Genomic DNA, 21,422 nt, shown 5'->3' with positions numbered 1-21,422 from the left:
GTCATTTTACACTGACAATATCTTTGTTGTGTTGTACTTTGGTAAGTGTTTATAAGCAGTCATGTGTTCATTTTTGTGTGTAACTTGTACTTAAGTATGTTTGAACAAACTCCATATGTGAAGTGAACTTAAGTTTGAGTATGTTTAAATTTAAGCATGTATTTTGCATTGTGTAAATTGTGTCTAAATAAACTATATGTGAAATGTGTTTAAACTTCACATCTGCTTTAAATATGGATTGTGTGTTTGAACAAATTGTGTGTGAAATGTGTGTGAAATGTAAATTGTGTCTAAATAAACTATATGTGAAATTTATATGGATTGTGTGTTTGAACAAATTGCGTATGAAATGTCATTTTACACTGACAATATCTTTGTTGTGTTGTACTTTGGTAAGTGTTTATAAGCAGTCATGTGTTCATTTTTGTGTGTAACTTGTACTTAAGTATGTTTGAACAAACTCCATATGTGAAGTGAACTTAAGTTTGAGTATGTTTAAATTTAAGCATGTATTTTGCATTGTGTAAATTGTGTCTAAATAAACTATATGTGAAATGTGTTTAAACTTCACATCTGCTTTAAATATGGATTGTGTGTTTGAACAAATTGTGTGTGAAATGTGTGTGAAATGTAAATTGTGTCTAAATAAACTATATGTGAAATTTATATGGATTGTGTGTTTGAACAAATTGCGTATGAAATGTCATTTTACACTAACAATATCTTTGTTGTGTTGTACTTTGGTAAGTGTTTATAAGCAGTCATGTGTTCATTTTTGTGTGTAACTTGTACTTAAGTATGTTTGAACAAACTCCATATGTGAAGTGAACTTAAGTTTGAGTATGTTTAAATTTAAGCATGTATTTTGCATTGTGTAAATTGTGTCTAAATAAACTATATGTGAAATGTGTTTAAACTTCACATCTGCTTTAAATATGGATTGTGTGTTTGAACAAATTGTGTGTGAAATGTGTGTGAAATGTAAATTGTGTCTAAATAAACTATATGTGAAATTTATATGGATTGTGTGTTTGAACAAATTGCGTATGAAATGTCATTTTACACTGACAATATCTTTGTTGTGTTGTACTTTGGTAAGTGTTTATAAGCAGTCATGTGTTCATTTTTGTGTGTAACTTGTACTTAAGTATGTTTGAACAAACTCCATATGTGAAGTGAACTTAAGTTTGAGTATGTTTAAATTTAAGCATGTATTTTGCATTGTGTAAATTGTGTCTAAATAAACTATATGTGAAATGTGTTTAAACTTCACATCTGCTTTAAATATGGATTGTGTGTTTGAACAAATTGTGTGTGAAATGTGTGTGAAATGTAAATTGTGTCTAAATAAACTATATGTGAAATTTATATGGATTGTGTGTTTGAACAAATTGCGTATGAAATGTCATTTTACACTAACAATATCTTTGTTGTGTTGTACTTTGGTAAGTGTTTATAAGCAGTCATGTGTTCATTTTTGTGTGTAACTTGTACTTAAGTATGTTTGAACAAACTCCATATGTGAAGTGAACTTAAGTTTGAGTATGTTTAAATTTAAGCATGTATTTTGCATTGTGTAAATTGTGTCTAAATAAACTATATGTGAAATGTGTTTAAACTTCACATCTGCTTTAAATATGGATTGTGTGTTTGAACAAATTGTGTGTGAAATGTGTGTGAAATGTAAATTGTGTCTAAATAAACTATATGTGAAATTTATATGGATTGTGTGTTTGAACAAATTGCGTATGAAATGTCATTTTACACTGACAATATCTTTGTTGTGTTGTACTTTGGTAAGTGTTTATAAGCAGTCATGTGTTCATTTTTGTGTGTAACTTGTACTTAAGTATGTTTGAACAAACTCCATATGTGAAGTGAACTTAAGTTTGAGTATGTTTAAATTTAAGCATGTATTTTGCATTGTGTAAATTGTGTCTAAATAAACTATATGTGAAATGTGTTTAAACTTCACATCTGCTTTAAATATGGATTGTGTGTTTGAACAAATTGTGTGTGAAATGTGTGTGAAATGTAAATTGTGTCTAAATAAACTATATGTGAAATTTATATGGATTGTGTGTTTGAACAAATTGCGTATGAAATGTCATTTTACACTGACAATATCTTTGTTGTGTTGTACTTTGGTAAGTGTTTATAAGCAGTCATGTGTTCATTTTTGTGTGTAACTTGTACTTAAGTATGTTTGAACAAACTCCATATGTGAAGTGAACTTAAGTTTGAGTATGTTTAAATTTAAGCATGTATTTTGTATTGTGTAAATTGTGTCTAAATAAACTATATGTGAAATGTGTTTAAACTTCACATCTGCTTTAAATATGGATTGTGTGTTTGAACAAATTGTGTGTGAAATGTGTGTGAAATGTAAATTGTGTCTAAATAAACTATATGTGAAATTTATATGGATTGTGTGTTTGAACAAATTGCGTATGAAATGTCATTTTACACTGACAATATCTTTGTTGTGTTGTACTTTGGTAAGTGTTTATAAGCAGTCATGTGTTCATTTTTGTGTGTAACTTGTACTTAAGTATGTTTGAACAAACTCCATATGTGAAGTGAACTTAAGTTTGAGTATGTTTAAATTTAAGCATGTATTTTGTATTGTGTAAATTGTGTCTAAATAAACTATATATGAAATGTGTTTAAACTTCACATCTGCTTTAAATATGGATTGTGTGTTTGAACAAATTGTGTGTGAAATGTGTGTGAAATGTAAATTGTGTCTAAATAAACTATATGTGAAATTTATATGGATTGTGTGTTTGAACAAATTGCGTATGAAATGTCATTTTACACTGACAATATCTTTGTTGTGTTGTACTTTGGTAAGTGTTTATAAGCAGTCATGTGTTCATTTTTGTGTGTAACTTGTACTTAAGTATGTTTGAACAAACTCCATATGTGAAGTGAACTTAAGTTTGAGTATGTTTAAATTTAAGCATGTATTTTGTATTGTGTAAATTGTGTCTAAATAAACTATATGTGAAATGTGTTTAAACTTCACATCTGCTTTAAATATGGATTGTGTGTTTGAACAAATTGTGTGTGAAATGTGTGTGAAATGTAAATTGTGTCTAAATAAACTATATGTGAAATTTATATGGATTGTGTGTTTGAACAAATTGCGTATGAAATGTCATTTTACACTGACAATATCTTTGTTGTGTTGTACTTTGGTAAGTGTTTATAAGCAGTCATGTGTTCATTTTTGTGTGTAACTTGTACTTAAGTATGTTTGAACAAACTCCATATGTGAAGTGAACTTAAGTTTGAGTATGTTTAAATTTAAGCATGTATTTTGCATTGTGTAAATTGTGTCTAAATAAACTATATGTGAAATGTGTTTAAACTTCACATCTGCTTTAAATATGGATTGTGTGTTTGAACAAATTGTGTGTGAAATGTGTGTGAAATGTAAATTGTGTCTAAATAAACTATATGTGAAATTTATATGGATTGTGTGTTTGAACAAATTGCGTATGAAATGTCATTTTACACTGACAATATCTTTGTTGTGTTGTACTTTGGTAAGTGTTTATAAGCAGTCATGTGTTCATTTTTGTGTGTAACTTGTACTTAAGTATGTTTGAACAAACTCCATATGTGAAGTGAACTTAAGTTTGAGTATGTTTAAATTTAAGCATGTATTTTGTATTGTGTAAATTGTGTCTAAATAAACTATATGTGAAATGTGTTTAAACTTCACATCTGCTTTAAATATGGATTGTGTGTTTGAACAAATTGTGTGTGAAATGTCATTTGACTTTAACATATGACTTTGTGTGTCTCTAAACAAACTCTATATGATATAATATGTTTAAAGCTTGATATCATTTTTTATGTTTTTAATTTTTGAATTGACTTTTGACACTGTTTGCATTTTATAAGTGTGTGCACATTTGGTTTTTGTTGTTTGGATTTTGGCATATGCACTACTTTGTTTGTAATTGTTGGAACTGTATTTGAACTTTAGACATTTATTTTGATAACTTTGGTATTCACTGTGTGCATGTTTGGATTTAGGCATATTCTTTTTGTTTTTTTCAACTATGTGAAGTATGCGAATGAACTTTGACATCCCCTTTTGTTGACATAGGATATTGATTGTTGGCATTCATTTTGATTGTGTTTTTTATATGAAGTGTGCTCTTGGGCTTTATTTTAAACTTTCATGGTTAGTGTGTTTCATTTTGGCATCAACTAGTTGTTGAAATTATATATGAACTTTTCCTTTTGTTTGAGTAATGTGTCTTTTTATATTGTTTGTTGGCATTCACTTTGTGTGTGTGTACTAAAAATAAGTCATTAAAATGCATCACAAAAATGAAAAATTTAAATGGGTGTTTAAAATGGAGTGATAAAAATGGGTACTAAAAATGATAAATAATGGGTCATTAAAATGAGTACTAAAAATATAAATTAAAAAATTAGGTATTTAAAATTGGGTCATTAAAACAAGTTATCAAAATGGGTATTAAAAATGAGTCATCAAAATGGGTACTAAAAATGGATCACAAAAATGGGTCATAAAAATGAGTAATTAAAAAGGGTATTAAAAATGGGTTATTAAAATTAGGTATTAAAAATGCACCTTAAAATGGTTACTAAAATTTGGGTCATAAAAATAGGTATTAAAAATGGGTTTATCAAAATGGGTCATAAAAATGAGTGCTCAAAATGGATCATAAAAATATATACTTCAAATGGGTCCTAAAAAGTAGTCATAAAAATGGATCACTAAAAATGGATCATAAAAAATGGGATTAAAAATTGGATCATAAAAAAATATCATAAAAATAGGTCATTAAAATGAGTCATTATAATTCTTCATAAAAATAGGTCATTATAATTCTTCATAAAAAAATTGGTCATAAAAATAGGTACTAAAAGTGGTTCATAAAAATATTTTATAAAAATGGGTTATACAAATGGATAATAAAAATAGTCATAAAAATGGTACTAAAAGTGTGTCATAAAAATAGTTTATAAAAATGGGTCATAAAAATAGGTAATAAAAATAGTTATAAAATGGGCATAAAAATGATAATAAAAAATGGGTACTAAAAATAAGTTGTAAAATTGAATCATAAAAATAGGTAATGGGTAATAAAAATGGGTATAAAATTGATACCAATTTTTATGACTCAAATTTTAGTACCTATTTTTATGACCAATTTTTATGATTCATAAAATGGGTCATCAAAATAAGTTATAAAAATGGGTTATAAAAATGGGTAATTAAAAATGGGTTACAAAAATGGGTCATCAATTTAGGTCATAAAAATGGGTTATCAAAATGGATTAGAAAATAAATGGTAATCAAGATGTGTCATAAAAATAGGTATTAAAAATGCATCTTAAAATTAGTGGTCTATTTTTATGATGACCCATTTTTGTAACCCATTTTTAATTACAAAGATGTGTCATTTTTAATTACCCATTTTTAATTACAAAGATGTGTCATTTTTATGATCCATTTTTAGTGATCTATTTTTATGACTACTTTTAGTACCTTTTTTGATGACACAAAAATGGGTCATTAAAAAAGATGATTTAGAAAAATGAGTCATTAAAATGGGTATTAAGAATGGGTGATAAGAATGAGTCTTAAAAACGGGTACTAAAATTGGGTAATAAAAATGTCATAAAAATAAGACATAAAAAATGGTCACAAAAATATGGGTCATAAAAAATAGGTACTAAAAATAAGTCATAAAAATGGGTAATACATATGAGTTATAAAAATGAGCCATAAAAATGATATTTTGTGTGTTTATGAGCTTTAACATTTAATTTGTGTGTGTTTTGATTCTAGTATACATTAATTGTTTGTTTGTACAAAAAAATATGTCATAAAAATGAATACTCAAAATGGATCATAAAATTGGTTATCAAAATGGGTCATTAAAAAGAGCCATAAAAATGGGTACTAAAAGTAGTCATAAAAATGGATTATAAAAATGAGTTATAAAAATGGGTGCTAAAAATAGATCATAAATTAAGTCAAATGGTACTCAAGATGGGTCATAAAAATAGGTATTAAAAATGCCTCTTAAAATGGATACTAAAATTTGATCATAAAAATGAGTTGTAAAAATGGGTCTTAAAATGGGTTATCAAAATTGCTCATAAAAATGAGTAAAAAATGGGTACTAAAAATTGGTTATAAAAATGGATACTAAAAGTGGTTTATAAAAATAATTTTAAAAAATGGGTTATAAAAATGGTCAAAAAAATGGGTCATAAAAGTGGGTTATAAAAATAGTCATGAAAAGGGGATTGTAAAAATCAATCATAAAAATGGATCAACAAAATGGATACTAAAAAATGGGTAATAAAGATATGGTTTAAAAAAATAGATCATTAAAATGGGTACTAAGAATGTGTCATAAAAATGGGTCACAAAAAATGGGTCATTCTTTTTTTATGTGTTTGTATGAATTGTTTGTTTGAGTTTTGACATTTAATTTGTGTATTAATTTTAGCATACATTAATTGTTTGTTTGTACAAAAAATAAGTAAAAAAAAAAAGTACTCAAATTGGGGCCATAAAAATGAATACTTAGGGTCATCAAAAAAGGTACTAAAAGTAGTCATAAAAATAGATCACTAAAAATGGATCATAAAAATGGGTTATTAAAATGGGTCACAAAAATAGGCTATTAAAATGAGTCATTATAATGTTTCATAGAAATGTGACATCAAAATGGCTTATCAAAATGGATCAGAAAATGAGTCAAATAGTACTCAAGATGGGTCATAAAAATACTTATTAAAAATGCATCTTAAAATGGGTACTAAGTTTTAGTCATAAAAATGAGTTGTAAAAATGGATACTAAAAATGGGTCTTAAAAATGGGTACTAAAAATGGGTATAAAAAATGGTCAAAAATGGGTACTAAAAGTGGTTTATAAAAATAGGTCATAAAAATGATCATAAAAACTAGTTAAAAAAATGGTCATAGAAATGGGTACTAAAATTAGGTAACAAAAATGGGTCACAAAAAAGGGTCATTAAAGGGGATCACAAGTTAGTGTAATGGTGAAATGGTTGCATTGTTTGTAGTGCAACCCAGGTTCAAGTCCCCACCTGGACCAAAGTGGTATGTTTATATACTGGTTTAATCCCACCTTGGTAGGAGATATTGATGGCAGCTGATCTTGGAGGACGTACAGGTGACCTTGGCAGATGCGTGGACTGACTGACCATGTTTGACCCTTGTTGGGCTAGGTGTGCTCGTGGACCCTGTTCCTCATTGGCATGTGTTGCTTGCGGATCCAATTTCTTGTTGGCGTGTGCTGCTCGTGGACTTTTGTAGGACCCACATGGGTCTTTCATGCCTTGCGATTCTGTATCGGACCCTTGCGGGTCTCTCACCTCTACTGGTTCATGGTCCCTGTTGGGCTACTCTACTACTATTGCTTTCAGAGATATAAGGTTGCAGGAAGGCACCGAGGAGAGATTGTTGGCATTGTGTTGCCATTGATGTCAACCAGTATAAAAGGACAACTGGTATGAGAAAATAGTTGATGAGCAATCATTGATGTCAACTAGTCGTGCAGGTTGTCGGTATAGTCTATCATCGGTAAGGAGAGGATGTCAACTCGTAAGTGATGTGTTGACAATGAGTGGTTGCCAACCGACAAGCTTATGACCAGTGTACAAGCAGGGTGAGCAAGATGCTTGGATATTGATTGTGATGAAGAGGCGGAATGTTATCAAGAATCACATCAACACTAGAGGAGAAGTATGTACAGGTCACCGGTATGCTGTGTGGATGTAAATCAGTAGGACTCCCAACGGATAAAGATGTAGTCACCATTTCATGAGATAACTGACAGTGATTGTGCCACAACCGGATTACATGTGCATGTTTGAAGATATGCTGCTCAAACAGGGAAGCCACATTGGTGCAATACAGGATGCAGATGACAAGGATCCAGTCCCATCGGTAAGTGGAGCTTATCACCTATTATGCATGTAATGCATCATAGTTCTTGGAGATAAGACAAAAGAGTTAAAGACAGATAATTGAAGGCTCACATTGAATCTACTGTTGAAAAAACATAGATGCCTCAGGTGCATGGAATCAAAGATGTGCACCAGATCAGAAAGGCTTGGCATGTTGTGCTAACCGAGATAGAAAAGGAAGAGTAAAGAGGTGATGAGTTTGTCACCTTGACAAACCGGTTGAGATATGGTTTGGGCTGATGATGAAGAAGGCAAGGCTGAGCAACTGCAGATAGAGAGTGCAACCGGTATACAAATGCCTCAGATGGAAACAATTGAAAGTTGATGACATGGTGTCATCAAGGTGCCTACTAGTAAGTTGAGAACCGGTAAGAGAGCAAAGAGGCTAAGTGATGTGCTCCTTCCTGATGAAGATGAGCATATGGTGGATTGATATGTTTAGCAACCGATAAAGGTGCTCCACTGGAAGAGATACCAAGCACAAGTTGATGACAAACCGGTTAAGGTATAACTGACAGAGTCTGTGAACCAGTAGATGAATTTGGTAATGGAGTTGGTTAGTGATCCTATCTAGACCAACACGGATGACCTAACAAAGGTGGATGCTGACAAAGTGGCCACGTGGAGTTGAAGTGGCAAGCATGCATGCACAGGTCAGCATGGTGAGATGGTAAAGTGTCAATCGGTGAGGTAGTTGGCGACATGTTGATATTTATGTCATCTACGTGATTCATGGGATGTGTAGCAGAGGTTTGCAGCTTGAGGTCAAACAGACAAACTGTTTGAGCAGATCGAGGGAGGTGAAGGAAACCGCAAAACCATTCTTGGTGATCGACCATGAAGTCCGCTGACAGGTTAAAAGTAGACTGCTAAATGAGGAAGGCGTGTTCTGGAAGGCACGACAATGGCGAGATTGATTGATGAGTTGCAGTTCATCAATCAAGGAAATCAGATTTGATGAGATCTGATTGGAATTAGTTTGCCTTGGGGTCGAAGAAGAAACCCTAACGATCTAAAGTTTGAATTGGTTTTTGGCGAGAAAACCAGTTCATAAATATGCAAGTCAAAATCGATGAAGGGTATCGCTGAATGAGAGAGTGCTGCTGCATGTGAGAGGAGAAATCAGTCAAGTGCGAAAAAGACAATCTGAGAAGATATTGAGTGTGAGAAAGAGAGAACAAGGTTGAAGAGTTCAATCGATAACAGTGAGGCAACTGACAGTTGGCCATTGAGTTTGATAGAGGAGTGAACCGGTAGTGACAGAACCGACAAAGAAGAGTTGCAGAAGATTGTAGACAAGGCAAGCATAAAATCGACAGAGTGTAGTACTAGTGGAGAGCTGCAGTGTAGCAGAGAGAAGAGAGAATCGACAGAGAGAAGAACCGACAGAGAGCTGAATTGGTAGAGAGTAGAAACAAAAAAGAAGAAGAAGAGGCTGAACCGGTAAGGTTGCAACAGGAGATAAGGCTGCAATAGTAAGTGGGTGAGCAGAGAACCGACAATGAACTAGATAGAAGATCCAGTGAACAGATTTGCAGAAGAGTTACAAAGTTCATTTGTAACAAGGCTATTACTTTTGTAATTGATTATGTCTATTGAAGATCACTGAGTTGGAGCTCGGTGCAGGGGTTGGTGCCCTAAACATTGTAATCAGATTTTCATTGTGAGGTTGGATTGGAGCAGCAGTTTCCATCAACATTTCTCACTGAAGTTTTTCCCATCTTGGGTTTTCCTCGTATATGCTAGTGTTATGATATGTGCCCTTGTGTGTGATTGCATTGTGTAAACTTTCTTTATCCTACTGGCAGGTTAACTTAGCTCTAGTGTGTTAACCGGTAATCATTCTTAGTGTTAGAAGAGTAAAATTTTTAAACCATTGATTCATCGCCCCCTCTCAGTGGCACATTGTGTCTAACATAGATAAGCGTGTAGGAAAAACGTCGTAAAAATTGAGGATGAGGCCCCTCAACAATGTGGTCTCACTGGTTCAAGCTCCAATCAAAAGCGATTATTGACAAAAAAAGGGTCATTAAAAAATGGGTATTGAAAATAGTAATAAAAATGGGTTATAACTAGTAAACTTATATTTAAAAAATATATGTAAAATATGTCGAGAGATATCTTATAATAGAAGAGAATCATCTGTAAAATAAATGTTCTTCTAAAATACTAAACACCAAGAATACAAATCCATTAAAGTCTTGCATGCAAAAAGTTGTGAATCTAGCTGGAGACAAGTGGCAAGGGTTCTATTTTATTTGGATTAATAAAATAACACCTCCACAAAAGCTGAAACATGGCATATTTCATGCATTTGCCTGTCATTTGCATGTCAAATTGTTTCAAAAATGGATTTTTATTTACGGACATTTTGATGTCATTGTAGATGCCTCTTGGCATAAAAATGGGTACTAAAATTAGGTAATAAAAATGGAACATAAAAATGGGTACTATAAATGGGTATAGAAAATGGTCATAAAAGTGGGTACTTAAAATGAGTCATAAAAAATGGGTATTAAAAATTAGTCATAAAAAATGGGTACTAAAAATAAGTCGTAAAAGTCAATTATAAAAATGGGCCAACGAAATAAGTATTAAAAATGGGTAATAAAGATGGGTTAGAAAAATGAGTCTTAAAATGGGTACTAAGAATGAGTCATAAAAGTGGGTAATAAAACTAGGTAATTAAAATAGGTCATAAAAATGAAATCATTAAAAATGGGTTATTAAAATGAGTAATTATAATGGGTCAACAAAATGGACAATAAAGATGGGTCATTCCCTTTTATGTGTGTTTATATGAATTGTTTGTTTGAACTTTGACATTTAATTTGTGTGTGTTTTGATTTTAGCATACATTAATTGTTTGTTTAAAGTGTCTTCTAATCTTATTTTTTGAGTGTGTTTCACTATTGCATCCACTAGTTTTTTGATGAAAGTATGCATGCACTTTAGGCATTTATTTTATGTGCACCCTTTTATTGTATCTTTCAACTTTGTTTGAAGTGTGTGAGTGAACTATAATATCCCCTTATTCAAGGAGCGAGAAGAGGGGGGAGTGTGTTTGAACTATCTTTGTACGAATTGTGTTTAAATTATTTTACCATTCACTTATATTTAAATCCTCTTATTATTTGTATGTTTGTGTGGGTGGGTGTGTTTAAACTTACTGTCATTTTCACGAGTGTTCTAACTTTGGTTCTCACTTTATGTGCATGTTTGAACTTTGGTGTATATTTACTTTGTATGTGTGAAGTGTGTTTTAACTTTTCATATTGACCTTTTGTGTGGTTGAGCTAACTTTCTATGAAGTGTGTTCTAACATTGTTATTTAATAACTTTGAAATTCACTTATCTACATGTTTAAACTTCAGCATTTATTTTGTTTGTGTGAAATGTTTTTTTTTCAAAAACTATGCGTGAAATGTGTTTTAACTTCACATTCGCTTTAGTAAAAACTATACCTAAACTTTGACATTCACTTATATGAATGTTTGAATTTCAGTGCTTGCTTTGCATATGTGTGTATTGTGTGTTTGAACAAGCTATGTGTAAAATGCCATTTGACTTTGACAACCACGTTTTTGAGTTATACTTTGGTTTGTGTTTATATGTTTGAACTTTCAAATACACTTTGTGTGAATAGTGCACTTTAACATTGACCTATGTTGCTTGTTTGAACTATAGTGCGAAGTGTGTATGAACTTTAGCATTCATTTTTTGGGTGTTTGTACTTTGATGTATTTGAACTTAAGTGTTTACTTTCTGTGTGGTTGAAGTGACTTTTGTGAAACATTTTTAAATGAGACGTGTTCATTTTTGTGTGTTTGAACTTTAGTATGTTTGAACAAACTCCATATGTCAAGTGAACTAACTTTAGGTATGTTTAAACTTTAGCATTTACTTTAAAAAAAATAAAAATTGGCATGAGTGTATATTTGAACTTTCACATTCAATTTGTGTGAACATTAATTATTAAGTATTCAAAAGTGAAATTTTTATTTTGGTTTAATTATTATATCAGTATTCTTTAATTTTAACATAATATGCTAATATTGTAATAATTAATGTTGTTTATTAGTAAGTTGTAATTTAAACATGTTTTTGTTTAGTGTTTTATTTTGGAAATAATTTTTTTGAACACACCACAAGAATGAGAGGGGGGATGAATCAATTGAGACCTCAAAAGTACTTACAAATAGTTGAATTGAAATGAATAAGATCCCCTGATCATGAAATCATCCTTGAACCAATATGTCAAGTGATCAATATCATGGTAAATTCATCTAAATTCAAACACAATTACTGAACATTCACACTGAAGATACCATCATTAAAGCTCTTTACAACAACCTTTTGCACATCTCCAATACCAAATCTTCTTACAAATCATTCACACCCACTACACATCAATTCACACACATCCCACTACTTCACTCATACATTCACACTCTTTTATATACAAGATAATCATCAAAATCCTTAACTAGGTCAGCCACAAATAGAATAAACAATATTACATAAATTTGGCCACTCGGATCAATAACAACCATTGCGGTCTACTCCAGGAGATAAAGAGGACCCAAAGATATCATAACACATCTCTTTCAAACAATTCCAATGAATCACACACAATAATACATCTTCCAAGGTTGATATCAATTGAAACTTGTAGATAGGCATTAAAGCACATTAGTTGGTCAGCCAAAAAACAAATCTCAATACAAATTACACAATGCTAATCTGCGCACCTCATGGTGAGACCCAAAACATTAACCATTCTCATCCTCCAAAGAAAAACTGAACCAAAAGAATATGATCCAAGTAGGATACAATATGAGTATTAGTCGGAAACCGGACTAGCTAACAACATAGAACTCAAAAAATCATAATTCCATTTGCCAATCAAGCCAATCAAGCTATCACCTGAAAACTAAACTAGAACATTGCATAGACCACATGAACAAATCCTCTAGACCCCAACACATGAGTCCACATATCCAGAAGCCACCAAACATCCTCTAGAATTTTTCTAATAGATAGCCTTACTATAAAAAACAACACCAACAAACTCTGCCAACTGAGTAGTAGAGGACCTGTAAATTTGATAGTGCAATATATACAAAACATAGATATCATATTCAAGACCATAGCACATAATCTTCACATGCTGCAGGAATGCAAGAAATTCTTCACTAGGACATTAAATATTGTTTCCTACATATTGAAACATCTACTGTACCACCCTTCTAGAAATACTTGAACATTTTCACAAGAAAAATCAATGATATCGAAACACATAAATACTCTTTCCTACATATTGAGACTTCCACTACACCATCCTTACTTCAATATCAATGACAACACAAGCATCGACACCAAAACACATAAATACTCTTTCCTGCATATTGGAACTTCCACTGCACCATCCTTACTTCAACATCAACAACATAAGATAGGTTGACATCAATGACAACGCATAACAGGTTAACATCGATGACAACAAATCACAACAACTCAAGTTTCCAACACATTTATCATTTGTGTGAAGTGTGTAGGAATTTTAATTTATTTATTGTTTATTAAAACTTGGGTTTGAATTTTTGGATTGACTTTTGACATTTTGTTGTATTTTTTAGACTTTTTATGATGTGATTGAAATTTGATATGACATGTGTTTATTGGTTTAGTGAACATTGGCATCCCATTGTATTATTTGTTGGCATTCACTGTGTGTGTGTGTGTGCGCGCGTGCACGCGCGTGCTTATAAGAAGTGTGTGCTTGAGTTTTGGCATTTGGTTTATGAGTGTGTGCTTGAGTTTTCGCATTTAGTTTATGCATGTGTTTGAATTTTGACATATATATGTTTCTTTGAATTATCTTTTAATTTTTTTTATAGTGATTTTCACTTTGGGATCAATGAGTTTGTTGGAAGTGTGTTTGAACTTTAGGAATCTACTTTGTGTGCATGTTTGGATTGTCGCTTTCAAGAGTGTTATAACTTCAACACTTACTTTATGTACATGTATGAGCCTTGGTGCATTTACTTTGTATCTATGTGAAGTGTGTTTTCATTTTTGACATTCATCTTATTTGTGTTTGTTATGCTTACTTTGTGTAAAACATGCTTAAACTTTGGCATACTTTGTCTAAAGAGTTTTAATTCAACATTCACATTGTTTGTGTTTTTTTACTTAGGCATGTTTGAACTTCAACATTTATTTTGTGTGAAAATTTATAAACTTTGGGATGTATGTTTATCTTTGGACTTTCACATTCACTGACTTTGACATTGACTTTGACATGTTTAAATTAATTTGAATGAGCAATTATAATGATTGATATTTGGGTCCCATCAATGCAGGATCCTTGAAATCATACCCACCTTCACAAAAACAAAGACCACTAAAGAATTATGTAAATTATAATCAAAATAATACTAATATGAAGAGATATGAATAGCTTTCCAATGATTTGTAAATGAGCTCAAACAAATCTTGCATTTAAATTATTGTAATGCAAATTGTAAATACAAAAAAATAAATTCCTCCCATCAATTCAATTTGAAGCACAAAATTTTAAATTTTAAACATAACAACAAATAGCCTTAGTATGTCACACCTTTTTGCTCTGTTGTCTATTGATTATGCAACTTGCTCTTTCATGTTTGCACACTATCTAGGATCCTCTATTGAATAAAATATTCCTTGGATGATTGTATTTCATTAACTAGAGAAACTAACAAACATAACTGAAAAATTTACTTATTATGGAAGTAAAAATCTATCAATATTAAATAAAATTCTATAAGATTGTAATGGGTATTGTTTATATTTAATTGAAATAAATAAAGTAGATTCACATAATAATAAAGAAATAATAAATGAATAAATCATTATTTAGTACAAATATTTTGATGTGACAACCTTTATGAGTCTTATAATAAAAATAAAATTTATAATATAAAATTAAACTATTCACTACCTCTTATGAATAACATTATTTAATAATATTAGTATCTTAATCCAAATAGTTCGACTAACCCTATAAATACTATATATTTTAAATAAATTATTAAGATAATGTGTGCCCTTATTAGCAATCACAAATCTCAATACATGCAATGGTTAAGGACATAACATTTGTTGGTGAGCTAAGATCTAGGACCCAAATCCCTAAGGCCTAGTAATATTTCAAGTGTCAAGGGTATTAGACCAAATAAAATCACCACAAACCTGTCTTCAGGTTTGGCAATTATAATGTGGTAAAAATTAGGGTTTCCACCACTAGATGTAGTAAAACCAATAATTTTGTTTAGGGACCAATTACATTAGGGAAAGATAGAATATGACATATTAGTCTTGATAGATCTAGATTATGATTATAGGGGTTTTAGATGTGCCTCTTCTTTCCCTTGAATTGAATTGATTTGAATTTGTTGAAGATGCTAAATTTAGGGCAAATGTGTGAATATTTTTAGAGATTTGGTATAAATAGTGAGATAAAATTATCAAAGGAGCCATGAACCTAGATCTGAGCAATATGTGAATGTTCGGATCTATTCTCAGAAGGTCGACTTGAATTGTCGAGACCAAAATGCCGGTCACTCTGGTCCTTCACACTTTTCGTTGTCTAAAGGGGAACCTGTTTGTCTCTATGAATTATGTTGATCTTGAAAGTTACAACTATGTACCTATTCTCGCACATAGTGGAGAAGAGAAAATGGTTGGGAATAGGGTTTTTCCTAAGTCAAACCTCGGTTTAGGAGTTAAACTTGAATGAATAAATGCAAATACTAAAATAAATAATGGAAAGATATACCTCAAAATTTGCAATTGTTGATGATGATGTTTTGCTTCATGAATGTAATCACATATGTTATATGAAATGACATGAACATGACAAAACCCTAATCAGACACACATGCTTGCATATGAATGATGTAATTTTTCTCCACAATGTTTGAATGAAGAATATGCAGCCTCAAGATATCTAAAAATGCTTGATAATGAATGCTTCATAGATGCAAGAGTTCTAGGATTCGATAGGTGGATTAGGGATATGAAATTAGGTTGATCAAATGTCTTTATATATGGGTATCTAGGTCATTTACCTATTAGGACGAACTCCAATGGTCATGCACAACCACAAAATTGAATTCCCGCCAAAGAGATAGGACCCTTGCCCATTTCAAAATAGGGCCCAACTAAGAGGGACCAAGGTGCGGGCACTCTGATTCTAAGACCAGGGCATGGGAACCCTGGTCCTTCTCAGCAAGAGACCACCATTAAACCCCATGGAGAAGGACACTCCTTCAATAAATAAATTAGTGGGTGTACATGGCATTAGAACTGAGGATTGAGCATAAATCAGACCTAAATAAGAGATGAGGATAGGAGACATTAAAGTAGGGGCACAATATGAGGTGTAAATTGGCCCGATGACAATTTACGATGCTACATTTATCCCCCAATTTAATGAGAGTATGAGCCTATGCAAATAATCGTGGTAAAGTAGACGAAAGAGATGAAAGAGAGGAGAAATTAGGAACACAATCACAAGGAGTATAAGACATCACTAATTTCGAGGAACCAAGACCCCAATCTTAAGATCTTAACTCACTCAAATGCATGCAAGGGCACACAAATCAAGACACAAAACAAAAAGGAAAAAACAAACAAACAAAGACAAAAAGGCAAAAGACACAACTCAAAAGCTAAAAACCAAAACAAGACCTCAAGTAAACTAGTTGAAGAGACCTTGATATCAAAATATCTCAACCACTAATATCATTCTTGAAAAATTCCATCCTAAGAACACAAGTGATCACATAAAAGAGCAAGAGCATGCATCATCCATGAACTACAAATAGAAAAGATATGAGCTCATGAGAAGAAAGGAGGAAACATGGATACACATTCTAGATGTGTTTTTCTAGGTGATCCATGTTGGGGAGGAGAGTAGGAATAGTCTAGCCATGTTTTGCTAGTTTCACTCATCCTCATGCATGTGTGCAAGTGATGTCTGATTTCAGGTGTTCAACATCTTGTATAAGAGTTTGTTTTCTCTAGTTTCAAGTATGCAACAACATGTGTAATACATGAAATGGAAATGCAAAAGTGTTTGGTATCGAGAACATCTCGTGTAAGAGTTTGTTTGCTTTGGTTTCAAGAATGTGTAACCTCATGTAAGACAAATATATGTTTGGTTTCAAGGACATCTCAAGTAAGAGTTTTTTTTCTTTGGTTTTGAGAATGTGCACCCCGTCTAACACATATTTCAATGTTGCATCAAGTTTCGAGCATGAAGCATCTTGTGTATGATTTTGAGAATGAGCACCTCATTTAAGACATGTAAAATATAGTACAATATAGTACAAAGAGGGCGATATGTATCACCCCCCTTAAGATCTCAACATAGCCCTATGTTGATGTCTTAAGGAATCTAGAAACAAGGATACCCATCTTCAACACCAAGGAGATATCCTTTTAGACAACAATGTTCTTAATCCAAGCTAAAGAGGGAATACTCTTATAAGCAAGGATAAGATAGTTGAAAAAGTGATATCTTGAAACAAGTGTAAGGAGGATCCTTGGAGGAGAAGCGATCTTTTCTCAAAAGATATCTACCTCCAAGAGGAGTTCTTGAACAAACATAACATCTTCTACCAGAAGAAGGGAAGGAGAAAAAAAATGCCTACCTTCCTCCTATTGCTAGGTGAAAAGATTCTTGATGAAGGATGACACACTTTTGACCCAAAGTGAAAAAGGTTTATTTATAATAGATATACACTACCAAGTGTAGAAGAGGTTGTAGTCAAGGATACAAACATATTTTATAAGAGAGAGTCATTGAGCAAATAACAACTTCACACAAGGAATACATCGAATCATAAGCAAAAACCACTCAATAAAGGAAAAGTGGATCCTTAGAAAGGATAGGAGAGAGAAATAATTGTCCCCCAAGTGCAAGGATAATGAGAAGGATTACAAAACTTCCAAAGAGAGATTATTCATAATAGACATATCATTTCAAACAAAGAATAGGTCCTAACCAAGGAACACACATGTACTCACATGAAGGATAATTCCATGCAAGAAAGAACATCAAGTTATGAAAAATACAACACAAAATAAGAGGTAATCTCTAAAAAGGAGAGAGAGAAGGAAAATGCCATCCTTGCCCCCCAAGGAAGTGGACAAGGAAAAATTAGGATGAAGGATCACACATTCCCTAAGGAGAGGTTATTCATAAGAGATGTGTCATTTCAAACAAGGAATATGTCCCAACCAAGGAATATATATATATATATTTGCATGAAGGATAATTCTATGCAAGAAAGGGCATCAAGTTATGAAAAATGTAATCCATAAAGGAAACAATGAAACCTTAGAAAGAGGAAAGATAATATTCTTGCCCCCAAAGCATATAGATAAGAATAAATAGACTATTATGTTTCTCACTAATTATGATTGCACCTTAAATTGTACGACCATGAAATACAATGAGCCTCCAATAGGTAGGCTAAAAATGTCACATAGCGAGGAGAAACAATAGGAACTTGAATGTTATCTGAAATGATTATGAGAGATATGCCATTCATTGCCACATGCTACTTTTATGATACCTAAATCAATATAATGTTGTATTTTTATTTTTAAATCTTGACACCCATTAGTAGAATGTCCATGAATTTGATGATACTTGCAAAAAGAAGAATTTTCATGATGTTGTCTACGTTTCCTTCTTTTAGGCCAAACAAGAGAGATTAAATTAGCATGAAGAAGATCAGACAAAAAATTATCTTGTTGTAATACCATATTGGAATGAGAAGATGTAGAATCACTAGACAATGGAGGAGGGGATGTTGACAAATTAAGGAAGAGGTTGGAAACCTATCTTTTGATTAGAAAAGTGTGATTTCTCATGGCTTTCAAAACTTTGTTGCACACATACTAAAACTTGTCCATTGTATCCATGTGTAGGATCAAGATAGGGTTACTCTTAGGTGGAATTGGATTGAAGTTTAAAGAGGCCCAATCAATTTTTATACTTGTGTTAGGATAAAAATTTTGAGTATCAAATTCAGGCATCTTAGATTTTCTACAAAAAGAAGGTGTGAAATCTAATAACCCCTAATCATCCTCCAAGAGTTCTTCTTTAGGAACTTATTTAGTAGGAGATGGTGTATTTTTTTGAATTGGAGAGAGAGGATTGTAGGAAATAACAAAGTCTATTGTGATTCAATTTGTATGTTCTTGTCTATTTCTAAAGTAAACACTTCATTATTATATGTGTAAGGCATTGCATGATAATCATGAACATTTTTTGGTTTTTATTGGGGTTGAGAGATATCTTGTTCAAGGTGGACAACAACCTTAGGGTTCTCAACAATATGAATGGCATTGATTTTATCTTTGTTAGGCTCTTCATTTTTGGGAGAGAGCATTAGAAACATTATAATGACAGGAAATGGTATTAACCTCTTGCTTTAAGGTATCTTTATGATTAAGACAAACTTTAGGAAAGGGACCATCATATGTCATTAATTATTCATATCTAGGGGGGAGATCATGAAGAGAAGATATGGTATCACTAGGAAAACTAGCCACAATATCATCTTGTTGCACCAAATAATCCTTATGGGGGAGGTACATTTTAGGAGAAAGATGAATTTCATTCTCCAAAGCTCCATCTTTATAAGGAAGATGATATTTGAAAGAAGTGTTCATATTCTCTTCTTGTACCAATGTGTCCTCGTTGGTAGGCTCAATTTTGGGAAAGGGTAAATCATAGCTATGAATGAAAGGGAGAACTATGTTATCATCATATGCATGAAAGGAAAATCATGATAATCTTTAATGTAACTTGAAATTGAACTAGCAAAACAAGATAAGAACTACATATGCACTTATGATAAAATAAGAAACTCATATGTCATGTAAACAAAGTAATACATTGAAGTTATGAAAAATCAAATCTGAAACAAAATCGAATAAATGAGGGAAATTTGAATGCAAAACTTTGTAAAATTGACTGATTAACCAATTAATTAAGCAATGTAATTTATGAATTTGAAAGATAAATACCTTTAAATCGTAGCATAACATATCATAAAGATCATATCTGAAAATGGATTTAAAAAATTATACAACCCACAAATAAATTTTAGAATTATAAATTAGGGTTATTGTGAAATCAACCTCAAATTTATGTAATTTAGTTGAAAATAAGATCTATGAGTGCAAATTAGAATTTTAAAATGCATAATAAATCAGATTTGAAATAATGAATCTAAATTAGGCAACCCACAAGTTCAATTTTAGAATTATAAATTAGGGTTTGTTAAATTTAACCTCTAAATTTATGTAATTCAATTGGAAATTAAACTTGTAAATGTAAATTTGAATTTAAAAAATGCATCAACACTCATATCTGAAAACATAAAGCAGAAATTAAGGTGTAGGAAGTTGGGTTCACCAAAATGTAATGTGGTCAAATTTAGGGTTTCCACCACTTGATGTTGTAAAACTGCTAATTTTGTTTAGGGACCACTTACATTAGGGAAAGATACAATTTGATAGATCTAGATTCTGATTAGATTTTAGGGGTTTTAGATGTGCCTCTTCTTTCTCTTGAATTGAATTGATTTGAATTTGTTGAAGATGCTGAAATTAGGGCAAATGTGTGAATATTGAAGAGATTGGGTATAAACAATGAGCGAAAATTGCCAAACAGAGCCACAAACCTAGATCTAAGCAATATGTGAATGTTTGGATATATTCTAAGAAGGTTGACCTGAATTTTCGGGACTAGAATGCATGTCACTCTAATCCTACACACTTTTCATTGTCCAAAGGGGAACCTGTTTGTCTTTGTGAATTATGTCAATCTTAAAATTTACAACTTTGTACATGTTCATGCACATAGTAGAGAACGAAAAATGGTTGGGAATAGGGGTTTTATTAAGTCAAATCTCAGTTTAGGAATTAACCTTGAATGAATAAATGTAAATACTAAAATAAATAATGGAAAGTTATACCTCAGATCTGCAATTATTGATGATGATGTTTTGCTTCTTGAATGTTATCACATGATATGTTGTATGAAATGGCATGAACATGACAAAACCCTAATCAAACACACATGTTTGCATTTGAATGATTTAATTTTTCTCCACAATGGTTGAATGAAGAATATGCAACCTTGAAGATCTCTAAAAATGCTTGATAATGAATGCTTCACAGATGCAAGGGTGCTAGGATTCGATAGATGGATTGAAGATATGAAATTAGGTTGATCAAATGTCTTTATATATAGGTATTTGTTAGTAACAGTCAAGAAGGAAGACTGAGAGTGGAGGGGGGGGGGGGGGTGAATTAGTCTTCACTAGAATACTGAACTTAAACACAAAACACAAATTTG

Source organism: Cryptomeria japonica, chromosome 3 (genome assembly GCF_030272615.1).
Source record: "Cryptomeria japonica chromosome 3, Sugi_1.0, whole genome shotgun sequence".
Lineage (NCBI taxonomy): Eukaryota > Viridiplantae > Streptophyta > Pinopsida > Cupressales > Cupressaceae > Cryptomeria > Cryptomeria japonica.
The sequence above is the reverse complement of the archived record's forward strand: the minus strand, read 5'-3'. Positions refer to the sequence as shown.